We start from the raw sequence: 13,120 nt of genomic DNA, 5'->3' as shown, positions 1-13,120 counted from the left end.
AAGACTCTAACGGTCCCACTCGATTCCCCCCTTGTCTGTGCTGTCTCTGTCCTGCCTCGCCGTCTGTCCCCCAGCCCTCACACTGCCCCCCAAAATGGGTTCAGAGGAGGTCGGGGAAGGATGAGTGGATCGGGCTGGTGGTGGAGCGGCCTGCCTCCATCCCCCTGGGAAGCACTGTGCTGCTGTGCAGGTTTCTCGGGGTGAGCACGTGGATTATTTTTTTTTTTTAAACCACATTGGTCTCGGCCGAGCTAGACAGGGCACTGGGCTGTCTAACTACAGGCGGCGCTACCTCCTCCCAGCCTCTCCTGCACCGACAGGGTCAGGCTGACGTCTGGAACAAAAAAGAAGTTGCCTGTGACTCTTGGCGGTGGATCACTCGGCTCGCGTGTCGATGAAGAACACATCTAGCTGCGAGAATTAGTGTGAATTGAAGGACACATTGATCAACATTTTGAACGCACCATGCGGCCCCGGGTTCTTCCCGGGGCTACGCCTGCCTGAGGGTTGCTTGTACATCAATCGCCCCGGGGTTCCCTCCCAGGGCCGTGGCTGGGGATGTCGTAGGGACCCCGTTCCCTTTGTCCCCCTAAGGTCAGACCCCGATCAGCACTGTTGCAGGGTCTCTGGATCTTGTGCGCAGGCCCATTGCCGGCGCGTTCCGGCCTCCCTAGTGTCCCCACCTCATGCGGCTTTTGGGAGGGCTGGGTGGCCGGCCTGCCCCGGATGTGCTGGTGGTGGCGGCAGCTGGCCCTAAAAAAAGCCTGGCGCACCTTCACCCTACCCCGAGGCACCTGGCCTTGCTGTGTGTGGCTGTCTATGGTGTCCCGTGGCTGCCGGCGCAGGATGGCCATGGAGCGTGGGCCTCCCGACCATGTTGGCTTCGGCCGCAGATCGGGACAGCACTCTGCTGCCCCAGGGCTGGGGCAACCCCCATACCTGCCTGAGACCAGCTGCCACGAGCTTTGTTCTCCCTCTGACTATGGCCTCAGATCAGACACAGCAACCCGCTGAATTTAAGCATAATACTAAGCGGAGGATAAGAAACTAACCAGGATTCCCTCAGTAATGGCTGGTGAAGAGGGAAGAGCCCAGCGCTGAATCCCCGTTCAGTGGCAGGCGTGGGAGATGTGGTGTACAGAAGACTGACTCCTCGGCATCGCTCATGGGGCTCAAGTCCTTCTGATCGAGTCTCAACCTGCGGACATTGTTAGGCCGGTAGCAGCCTCTGGCACGCCGGGATCAGGTCTTCTTGGAGTCAGGTTGCTTGGGAAAGCATCCCAAAGCAAATGGTAACTCCATCTAAGGCTAAATACGGGTGCAAGACGGATGGCTAACAAGTACCTTAAGGGAAAGTTGAAAACAACTTTGAAGAGAGAGTTCAAGAAGGCGTGAAACCGTTGAGAGGTAAACTGGTGGGGTCCATGCATCCGTGCGCTGGATTCAACACGGCAGGCAGGTCGGTCACCTGGAACGGTGGATGCCCTCGTGGGACTGGGGCACGGGCAAAGCCGCCCCCCGCACGGTGCATTTCCTCTGTGGCGGTGCACCGTGACCGGCTGGGAAGGGGACAGGTGGCTCTCTGCTCTGGCAGAGAGTGTTACAGCCCCCTGACAACAGTTTTGCTGTGTCCGCAGGGCCGAGTGAGATTGACCGCTGCCATCCCTTCTCCGGAAACCGTCCTGGCCCCTCCTGGGGGTCGCCAGGGTGGAGACGGGGCTCCTGATGTGACTGTGGCGGACTGCCCTCAGTACGTCCCAACCACGTCGTGCCGCTGGGTGGGAAGGCCCACAAAGGGTGCCATGGGTCTGAGGTGATGCTAGTTAACCACCCGACCTGTCTTGAAACACGGGCCAAACACGTGTGCGATTTGGTGGGCAAAATTAAACCCTGTGGTGCAAAGAAGTTGAGGGCTGGCGCATGCAGATTGCGGTGGGATCCTGTTGCGGTGGCCCACTCTGTCAGGGAGATGGAGCATGAGCGTTTGTGATTGGACCCGAAAGAAGGTGAAATAGGCCTGGTGGAGGCCCGTAGCGCTCCTGATGTGTAAATCGGTCGTCCGACCTGAGTATAGGGGCGAAACACTAATCGAACCATCTAGTAGGTGGTTCCTTCCATAATTTCTCTCAGGACAGCTGGTGCACGGAAACCCCAGTTTTACCTGGTAAAGCGAATGAGAAGAGGTCTTGGGGCCAAACTGATCTCAATCTGTTCTCAAACTTTAAATGGCTAAGAAGCCCGGCTCGCTGGCGTGGAGCCGGGCATTGAATGCAAGTGGGCAACTTTTGTTTAGCAGAACTGCCGCTGCAGGATGAACCGATTGCTGGGTTAAGGTGCCCGATGCCGACTCTCATCAGACCCCAGAAAAGGTGTTGGTTGATATAGACAGCAGGACGGTGGCCATGGAAATCGGAATCCGCTAAGGAGCCCCGGGGAGAGTTCTCTTTTCTTTGTGAAGGGCAGGGCACCCTGGAATGGGTCGCTGGTCCTTGAAAATCCAGGGGAGATGGTATAAACCTGGCTCGGGCCGTACCGTTATCTACACTGGATTTCCAAGGTGAACAGCCTCTGGCATGTTGGGACAATGTAGGTAAGGGAAGTTGGCAAGTCAGATCCATAACTTTGGGATAAGGATTGGCTCTAAGGGCTGGGTCGGTCGGGCTGGTGTGCGAAGCAGGGCTGGGCGCGTGCCATGGCTGGACAAGGCGTCTCACCTTCCCTCCCCCTGGGGGCGGTGCCGACTCTGGATTCGAGGCGGGCCCTGCCTGTGGATCTCCCCAGCTGCGGTGGTCGCCTCACTCCGTTCCCTTCCCGGTGTTCGGGGCTGACATCCTGCCTCGGATGATGCCTAGCAGCTGACTTAGAACTGGTGCGGAACATGGAAATCTGACTGTTTAATTAAAACAGCATCGTGAAGGCCTGTGGTGGGTGTTGACATGAAGTGATTTCTGTCCAGTGCTCTGAATGTGAAAGTGAAGAAATTCAATGAAGCACAGGTAAACGATGGGAGTAACTATGACTCTCTTAAGGTAACCAAATGCCTCGTCATCTAATTAGTGACACGCATGAATACATGAATGAGATTCCCACTGTTCCTACCTACTATCTAGTGAAATCACAGCCAAGGGAACGGGCTTGGAGGAATCAGCAGGGAAATAAACCCAGTTGAGCTTGCCTCTAGTCTGGCACTGTGAAGAGACATGTAGGATAAATGGGAAGCCCTCGTGCCGCCAGTGAAATACCACTACTCGTATTGTTTTTTCACTTAAATGGGAAGCCCTCGGGCCGCCAGTGAAATACCACTACTCGTATTTTTTTTTCACTTACCCGGTGAGGTGGGGGGAGAGCCCCGTGGGGCTCTCACTTCTGGCTCCAAGCTCCCGGTACCCGCTGTGCGCAACCTGTTTTGGGGTCAGTGGCAGTTGGGGAGTTTGACTGGGACGGTATACCTGCCAAACAATAACGCAGGTGTCCTAAGGTGAGCTCAGGGAGGACAGAAACCTACTCACTTGATCTCGATTTTTCAGTAGGAATACAGACAGTAAAAGCGGGGCCTCACAATCCTTCTGACTTTTTGGGTTTCAAGCAGGAGGTGTCAGAAAAGTTACCACAGGGATAACTGGCTTGTGGCGGCCAAGCGTTCCTAGTAACGGCGATTTTTGATCCTTCGATGTCGGCTCTTCCTATCACTGTGAAGCAGAATTCACCAAGCGTTGAATTGTTTGCCCACTAACAGGGAACGTGGGTTTAGAACGTCGTGAGACAGGTTAGTTTTAGTCTACTTATGATGTGTTGTTGCAATAGTAACCCTGCTTAGTACAAGAGGAACCGCAGGTTCAGACATTTGGTGTATGTGCTTGACCGAGGAGCCAATGGGGCGAAGCTACTATCTGTGGGATTATGACTGAACGCCTCTAAGTCAGAATCCCCCTTTAACTGTAATGATACCACAGCACTGACAAGCCCCGGTCGGCCTGGGATAGCCGGCTTCTGTGCCGGTGTGCAGAGCCGCTAGCCTCGGGACTTGAGTGTGGACAGAAGGGGGCCACCTCTCTCGCCCGTAGCGTACCGCATGTTCGTGGGGAACCTGGTGCTAAACCATTCGTAGACGACCTGATACTTGTGCAGGGTTTTGTAAATAGCATAGCAGCTACCTCGCTGCGATCTATTGAACGTCATCCTCTGAGCCAAGCTTTTGTTGCAAGGTGCCGCCAAGGGTCTCCATCCTTCCTCTTGCTGTGCTACAGGGCGCACTGGAAACTCCCACCCACCCTAGCTGCACACCCACTGGGGTGTGCGAGCTGGGCGGGGAGTGCTCTTCTCACCTTTCCTGGTCAGCCTGGCGGACCAGATGGCCTCGGCCCCGGGCTTTCGAGGTGGTGCCTAAGCCCCTGGACAGGGCGGGGGAAGAGAGGCTGCAAGACACCCCAGGGTGCGGGGGGTGATACCTTAAGCCTGTGCCCCTGGATGCTGGGGTTGGGGCAGGCACGGCCGCTGGGCCAACTGGCCAGGGGAGTAGGCCCAGATGTCCCAAGTTGTGGCCAGTGGAACAGATCGCCCGAGTTGCGAATGGCTCCTGCATTTTTCTCCGGTTGGGTTCCGTAAACCCCCACCTTGTGGGGGCTTAATAGTCAGCGTGGACGTGTCGCCCTGGCCCGAGTGTGTGGAGGTCGTGCCTTAAGCCCCGGGCAGGGCGAGGAAGAGAGGTGGCAGCTTAAGCCCCCACCCCCTGGACGGTTGGGCCGGGGCAGGCACGGCCTTGGGAGTAGGCCCAGTTGGCCCGAGCTGTGGCAGGCGGACCAGATGGCCCGAGTTGCGGCTGGCTGCTGCATTTGGCTCCTGCATTTTTCTCCGGTCGGGTTCCATAAGCCCCCACTCTGTGGGGACTTAACCCTTTAACTGCCATGGGTTTTTCCCTCCAGTGCCAAGGCCTTTTTTGGTGATTTTGGTATGTGGCCATTCAAAGCCTTGTAACTTTTTTGTTACATGATATATCTCAGCCAATTTTTTTTCCCATATGTAGGCGGTCGTAACGCCACCCAGGAATCCTAGGTTGCTGTAGGGGGGGTGAGAGAAAATAACCAAAAAGGGCAAAAATGTTGTGTTTTTTCAAAACAATGAGAATAAAATGATGTACAAAGAAGCCTGTGGTTTTTTCCTCGTAAGAGCTTGGAACAAATGGTTTGCTGTGCTGAATTCCCCAATTTCATGGCTTTCAAGAACAGGTTGAGTGGAAACGAAAAACATTATTTTGATGTGGTTATCAACCGTTTTGTGAGAGGTAGGCAATTTTGACCATTTTTGCCAATTGGACATGCATGGACGGAATGGAAGAAAAGGGTAGGAAAGCCGAATTGGAGGACAGAAAGGCATATATTTCTGAAAAGTAGACAAAATTCCAAGTTTAGGAAAGGGTGATTCGCCTAGGTCAGGCAACAACTAGGTAGGGGAAAATGCCATAGATTGGGGGAAAAGCGGGAAAAGGACCGAAAAAAAGGTATGTGTTAGACATGGTTGGCTTGGTACAGCAATGGCTTCTATGAATTTTGAGAAAAGCAATGCTCCGCTACATTCCCCCGACTCTTGCAGTTAGGAAAGCACACATTTTTTGTAGTGTTTTACAAAACAAGCAATAGCACAAGCCAAACACTGAGCCATGGTAAACAGGAGTTTTATGCTCATGGCCTGAACAGACGCACTTAGCATGTGTAAATCGGGAAAACCCATGTGGTGAGGAACGGCAAACATACATTTTTTGAAAGAGCACAGGCAGACCTTTTCAAGGGTAGGTGACTTGTGCAGGTTACAAAAGTGTATGGTGCCCAAAGCAGCGACTAAATGTAGGTCACATTTGGGAAATGAAAGGGTTGTGTGACAAAGGGCACCAGCAAATGGGACAAAACGTTATGAAAACCACACAACCACAACAAATGTTATACCTTCCCGCATTTCCACAGGTGTCCCGATGAAATTGGTACCTCACATGTGTGGGTGCACCTACCTTGGCGCCAAGGGGAAAGCCTAAAACACAGGTAACCCCAAGTCTGTTTTCACACCTGAATTTCACACTCTCACATCATACAGATATTGGCCTCGGGTGTCCAAGCCACCAAGGAAAACAGGGAACCCCATGCATTTCCGAAAAGAGGACACCCGTGGGAATCCGCAGAGGTATGATCTGCGCAAATCGGCCCAGAATTTATTACCCAGAAGCCCCGGCAAATTCTGAAATGTGCCGAAAAAACCCACATTTTTCACTTTGTCGGGGGTTCTGGGTAAAACATTATGGTCCTCTGCATACCACAGCCAACAAACCATGGCCTACCTTCCCATGTCCCCACACGCTTCCCGATGAAAACAATATTTCTTTTGGGAAATGCATGGGGTTCCCTGTTTTCCTTGCTGGCTTCGACACCCTAGGCCCAAATCTGTAGGTTGCCCACATGAACAAATTGTGCTGTGGCGAAAGGCTTGTGGTTACCAGTGTGTTATCCTTTTCCTTTTGCACCCCCGGTAGGTGCACCCACACATGTGAGGTACCTTTTTTTCGTCGGGACGCCTGTGGGAACGCGAGAAGGTATGACATCTATTGTTGGCAACGTGTTTCGGTGAGTGGACACAGGGAAATGTCTCTGAAATTGGCTGGAAATTAAGACAATTCTAAGACATTTCGCTCTGGCCACCCACCGAAACACACCGCCAACAACACATGGCCTACCTTCTCGCGTCCCCACACGTGTCCCAATGAAAACGGTACCTCACATGTGTGGGTGCACCTACCGGGGGCTAACCCACTGGTAACCCCAAGCATTTTGCCACTGCCCATTTTGTTTAACCTACAGATTTAGGCCTAGGGAGTCGAAGCCAGCAAGGAAAACAGGCAACCCCATGCATTTCTCAAAAGAGGACACCCGTGGAAATCCACACATGGCCAAATTGGAGGGGCGGCCCATTTCATGTAGCCCTCCCTAGGGGCAGATAAGGGGGGTGCTGTCCTGCACTCCTCCCTGGGCTCAGGCATCCGTTCCTAGGAGCAGATATCTGCTCCCAGGGAGGGCTGCATGACATGGCACACACTCCATTGAGGCTGGGGGGGAGGGGGTCAACGCCCCATCCCATTAGAAAATTGCTAGACCCTTTGGGGTGCCCCACAGCCCCCCCTAAAAAGCATGCCACCATTTTCACTTTTTTCCTTTGGTAACCCAACTCCCCTTGGTGCAGAGAGGCACATTGATGTGCCAATCTGGTCCCGGGGTACCCAAACATTCTGCCCCACCCACTGGGGGGCCTGTCCCACCATTTTTGGGGGCCCTCTCCCCCTCACCCCAAATGGGTGGTGGGGGCACCTCATGCAGGCCTCCCTGGGCCTTCTACAAACAGCTGCGTGAGGAACACCCCCCCTCCATTTGGGGTGGGGGGAGAGGGCCCCCAGAGATGGTGGGACAGGCCCCCCATTGGGTGGGACAGTAAGGTTTGGGCACCCCGGCACCATATTGGCACACCAATGTGCCCCTCTGCGCCAAGGCAGGTATAGTAAACAAAGAAAATAATTCAAAATGGCAGGCTGCCCTTTAGCAGGGGCTGAGGGGCCCCATACACCGCTGTGGAATTTTCTAATGTGAAGGGGGTGCACCTCTCTACCCCCACCTCAATTGGAGGGGCGGCGCATCACATGTAGCCCACCCCGGGGGCAGATAGGGGGGGCTGTCCTGCACTCCTCCCTGGGCTCAGGCGTCCCTTCCTAGGAGCAGATATCTGGTCCCAGGGAGGGCTGCATGACATGGCAAAATGGTGGCTTGGGCACCTCATGCAGGCCTCCCTGGGCCTCCTACAAACGCTGCGTGAGGTACACCCCCCTCCATTTGGGGTGGGGCAGAGAGGGGCCCCAAAAATGGTGGGACAGCCCCCCCAGTGGGTGGGGCAATAAGGTTTGGGCACCCCGGCGCCAGATGGCACACCAATGTGCCCCTCTGCGCCAAAGCAAGTTTCGTAAACAAAGACAAAAATGGAAAAGGTACACTAGACTTTAGGGCGGGCTAAGGGGCACCCTAAACCGCCAGGTCATTGTCTAATAAAATGGGGGGGACCCTCTAACCCCCACACCAAATGCAGGGGGGGCATCTCATTCAGCCCTCCCTGAGGGGCAGATAAGAGGGGGGCATCTCATGCAGCCCTCCCTGGGGTCAGATGCCCCTTCCTAAGAGCAGATATCTGCCCCCACGGAGGGCTACAAGGGGTGCCCCCAATTCCCCTTGGGGTGAGGGGGAGAGGGCCACCCCCCTTTTCTGTAATATATATCCTTGGTGACTAGTGGCCCCCCAATCCCACCCAAAATTCCCTTTTGTTATTTTCATTTTTTTGTTTTTGTTTTGCCCCCTTACCTGGGGGCAGATGATCAGCCATCTGCACCCGGGGGGGGGCCTAACCTGCAGGCCCCATCCTTTGGGTGGCCTGCACATTAATTCCTGGTAGCTCTCCCCCCGCCCCCAATTGGATGGGGGGCCACCCCATGTACTCCTGCCTGGGGGCATAAATCTGGCCCCAGGGAGGGCTACAAGGGGTGCCCCCCTTTCCACTTGGTGTGGGAGGGGAGGGCCACCACCATTTCATGGGGGCAAAAAACTCCCAGGCCCCCCACCCCCCATCCCTGTTCAATTTTTATTTTTTTATTTTTTGCCCACTTCCCTGGGGGCAGATGATCAGCCATCTGCCCCCAGGGTTGTGCACATATGTGCCCCCATGCTTTGGGGGCCAGGGGGCAGAGGGCTGCTTACTGTAAGCAGCCTCCCCCCCACCCCATGTCACAAATGTATCCCTGGTGGTCCAGTGGGTTGCTGGTCACTGATCGAGCGCTCTGCGCCGATCCGTGACCAGCAATGCCTCATGTACATGGTGTAGTATTTCCCCTTTGCAACAACTCCACATTCGACAATATCCCTGGTGGTCTAGTGGGCCCCAAACCCCCTCCCACCTCCCCCCTTCCCTCGACTTTTCTTTTTTTCTTTTTCACCCCTGGGGGCAGTGATCATCTGCCCCCAGGGGTCTCCAGCGCTGTGGCCCCATGCTTTGGGGCCACGGGGGAAGGGGGCCGCTTACCTAGTAAGCAGCCCCCCTCACCCTGCGTCACAAACGGATCTGTATTGATCCTGCGACATTGCTGCTCATGGATCGCGCACCCCGCGCCCGATCCGTGAGCAGAAATGCCACACAACGGGTATCGTTGGACAGGGGAGAATCTCCCCTTTCCAACGATACCCGCCTCGATCTCCGGCTTGAAATTCAGCCGGAGATCGAGGCGGAGAAAGAAGGGCTCTTACCTTCTTTCTTCACTGCAGCAGCCGAAAATGGCTGCTGCAGTGATTTTACTTTCAGTTTCACGCCGGCCTGCTTTCCGCCCGCCGACGTGAAACTGAAGGTAATCCAGCCCCCTGGCAGTGAGGGGGGACCTCCCCCTCACATAGCCCGGGGGTTGGATTACAGTTTTGTGCCTGAAAGGAGGAGCTATCTCGTCCTTGGCAACAGGGAGGGAGATAGCTCGTCCTTGGCACTAATGAGGTTAATATTTGGCCTCGGTTCCATGGCATTTGTGGGTTGCACCTGGTCCTCGGGCAAGTGGCACCCATGTGTGGTCAGGCAAAACGGGGTGCATATGTCAAGGGGTGCCCTGAGTAGGCCCCTTACCTCCAGAGGGCTATAACCGCTTATATCGCCCGTCCTTGAGTTCCATAGCATTCGTGGGTTACTCCCGGTCCTCGGTCCAGTGCCACCTGTATTTGGTCAAGCCGAAGACAGGGTGCATGTGTCAAGGGGTGCCCTGAGCAGGTCCCTTTCCTCCACGTGGGGGTAAATGCACTTGCAGTGGCCAACCCTGAGTTCCACAGTGTTTCTGGGTTAGTCCCGGAATGAAAGGCCCTAATGTGGTTGGAGAGGTTCTAAGGGAGGCCCTGCCAGAGCTCCAGGGAGATGGCCTGGCTGCTGCCCCGGGCCTTGGGCTCCTGTCTCGTGCCTGGTTTCGAAACTCCCCTCGCCCAGTGGTGGGCACGGGGAGCCCCAGTGGGGTCCCCATCCCTCCCCATAGGGAGGAGCTCTAAAGGGGCCCTGCTAAAGCTCCAGGCCGGTTGGGGGTGGAGGGGTGTGGGCCCTGTCTCACATGTGGGTCGACTGTCCCTCCCTTGGAGGCGGGCAAGAAACCTCTTACGTGGAGGGGGGAAAAAAGCTCTAAGGGTGCATGGCCAGAGCACGGGGATGACCATTGGTGCTGGCCCATTCACTTGGGCACCTGCCGGTCCTCCGTCCTTTGTCAGGCGGTGGGCCAAAGGCCCTTCCCATCCAGGCCCATTGGAATGCATTGCCCTACCAGATGGCCTCTCTCTGAGCGTTGTCGTTGACCATAGGAATGACTACAAGAACCAGATGGCCGGGTTGCTCTGGAAGTCCCGATGGGCGTCAACTTGCCATTTTTCTCCAGTTAAGGAGAAAGGAGCCTGTACTCTTTTGCCGAGAGGTCCCACTCTGTCACTCTTGGTACACAGATTATAGGAAAGCTTAGTCACCTTCCTCCGGATTACTATAGACAGGGTGAGAGGGACCTGTCTGCGCTCCTCTTTGTTCTTGCTGCCCGAACCGGGCTCTGTGGCGAAACCACTGAACCTCCCGGGTGGGGAGGCGGGGTTCGTGCCCCACGCGATGCCGCAGCAGAAACTGGCCTGCTGGGGCGCTCTTCCGCGAGCACTCCATGGGATCGATTTGGCACACTTGGTGTGTCTAAGGTTGGACTGCTTGGGCAGCCTCGGCCGTTGTTTTAAGCAATTTGCTTCCACCCGCCTTGGGACTGTGTCAAGGGTATGCATGTCCCCTCTGAGCAGAGCGAAGGCTGAGCAGCCCGGCAGCTCCCCAGTGGTCAGATCAGAGTGGACAGGGTCCCCCCGCAAGCCACGACGCGGCCCCTCCTCCACCAAGCACGTTTCTCCAGCAGTTCAGAATGCATGTTCCGTGGGGTGCTGACCCCCTCTGTCACCACACCGGTGGTGGCGTATGGGCGAACCCCCTACCATTTTAAGTTGTTCCAGGGTCCGGCCTCTAAAATCCCACCCACCCCGCGGTGTGGCGAAGCAGGGCGGACCGCCGGCGCCCATGTGGCTGATCTGTCCACCCGACACAGACATGTTGGGGGACGCTCTTTGGCTCTCGGGTCCCGCAGACAGCCCCAGAGGGTGCGAAGTTCGGCTCTGAGGCGGGCGCGCGGCTCCCCCCGTTGCCAACCTCCAGCAGGTGCGGCTACCTGGTTGCAGTAGCATATGGTTGTCTCAAAGATTAAAGAAATGGGGGCGGGAGTGCACTGCTTTTTCAGGATAAAATGATACAAGTGATTTCTATTATAATGTGAAAAGAGTGGCTGATAGCTACCTCAGTGAAGAGGTACACAAAATGGGACACACAATGCACAAAAACCAGAACAGTTTATTACTAAGCAGTAAACCCAGATGCACTCCTAGTGAACCGCAGTTCAATTATTTGGGCCCTGCCTCCTAAGCAGGCTAAATCAATATAATGTTATAAAGATTTTGTGTTGATTATTCCAAGACAAATATCAATCATAGTTTCAGCGCAGAGTCTATAATGAAGTCAATCCACAAAATGAGACAATGTTTGCAACAATTTCTAGAGATATGGCACATTTTAATTGACCTATCTCTGTTTTTTTCAAAGCGTAAATTCAAAATATCACATAACAAAATTTCAAGACAAAAATCCTCAATTCACAAACAAGTAAACGATAAGATTAAACACTTCACATAGGCATTTACAACTTCATGCACTTAATCCAGTGTTTCATTACAATCCACAGATTGAACTTTTTCTTATGGGGAGAATCAATTCCCACATAGGAAGCCCTTATTGCAAATGTTTGCAATTAACCAACGCGTTTCGGATCTACTGAACCATCTTCAGGGTAGGGTCTTCACTTTAAATGTAAATCTTGGATGGTATGGTATAGACAATTTTTCAAAAGCTTGACCTATAAGAAATTAGAGAGGGACATTATTATAGTTAATGTTAAAGGCTGAAGCACCAAGCGAGGTAAATGTTACTAACCTCACTCCGAGGAAAGCAGTGTTTCAGTTCTGACCTATCAAAAAGCAAGAATGTGGGTATGGTAAGTATCTATTATTCAAAATAAAAGTCAATTTATATATACAATGCCAGATCAATCCACTCACCCAATCTTCAACTGAATGGCACCTGAGACTGGGAAGTGGCAGAGTGCGGCTGGAGAGACCCTAGGAAGGGATACGTGTGTAAGTAACACTCAAGCTCAAATTCATCCATATATGGATTAAAAACATTTCTGAAATGGGTCTAATCTCATGGTGATTCAGGAAAAACATACGTGCGCAAGCTGTATTCCGCCATTTGCAGCCTGACCTGACGTGCGGAGCTACACAGTGAATGCCAACTCCTGCAGGGACCGCTGCCCGACTGCGAGTGGTGTGCCGTGTAGTCCAGGCAACCCCACGCATGCGCACGGGGGCCGACCCAAGATCGGCCATCTTGGTGTGGGCACTTCGTGCACCGGGGCGTTGTCATGACAATGACAAACGCTTGCTGGTCACAAAGTCGCTTTGGGCCCCCACTGGTCAGCGCGCCCCGGTCGACAGGGAAGACCCGAGTGGGAGCAGCCGGGAGCTGAGGGAAGCCCGGCCGTTCTCGAGGGATGCCACCCCAGGTGGACAGGGACCTGGCATACCGGGCAAGCCCTGAGCCATGGTGCAGGAGGGCGTCGAGTTTCCGACCGCCCACGTCTGTGGGCGAGCAATGGCCGGGCCTGCGGGCGACCTTCCCTCTTGCCCAGGTACCTGGAGCTTGGCCCAATGCGGCCGAGCTGGGGTTTGAAGACTCTAGCAATCCCACCTCCCTGCCTGTGCTGTCTCTGGGCCGCCTCTCTGTCCGGCCCCCAAAAGGGGAGCAGCAGACGGGGTTGGGGAAGGATGAGCGGGATCGGGCCGCGTTGGCTGGGGGCTGAGAGTCATTAACAATCCCCTTCCCCAACGACTGTCCCCATCGCCCGCCCCCCGCATCGCTGCACTGCATATCTTCTGAGGTGAATGTTCAGGGTATA

The 13,120-nt window shown here is 54.6% G+C and overlaps 1 non-coding gene across 1 annotated transcript; it reads left to right on the top strand.

Moving 5' to 3' along the window:
• The first annotated feature begins 359 nt into the window (after positions 1–359).
• LOC138465093 (5.8S ribosomal RNA) lies at positions 360–510 on the top strand. The gene has a single exon (XR_011267672.1). It is a non-coding gene; the product is annotated as a 5.8S ribosomal RNA (ribosomal RNA).
• Positions 511–13,120: the final 12,610 nt, after the last annotated feature.

This window comes from Ambystoma mexicanum, chromosome 1p (assembly GCF_040938575.1).
Source record: "Ambystoma mexicanum isolate Mex_15411 chromosome 1p, UKY_AmexF1_1, whole genome shotgun sequence".
In the NCBI taxonomy this organism is placed as follows: Eukaryota; Metazoa; Chordata; class Amphibia; order Caudata; family Ambystomatidae; genus Ambystoma; species Ambystoma mexicanum.
This window is presented reverse-complemented; position numbering and strand designations above follow the sequence as displayed.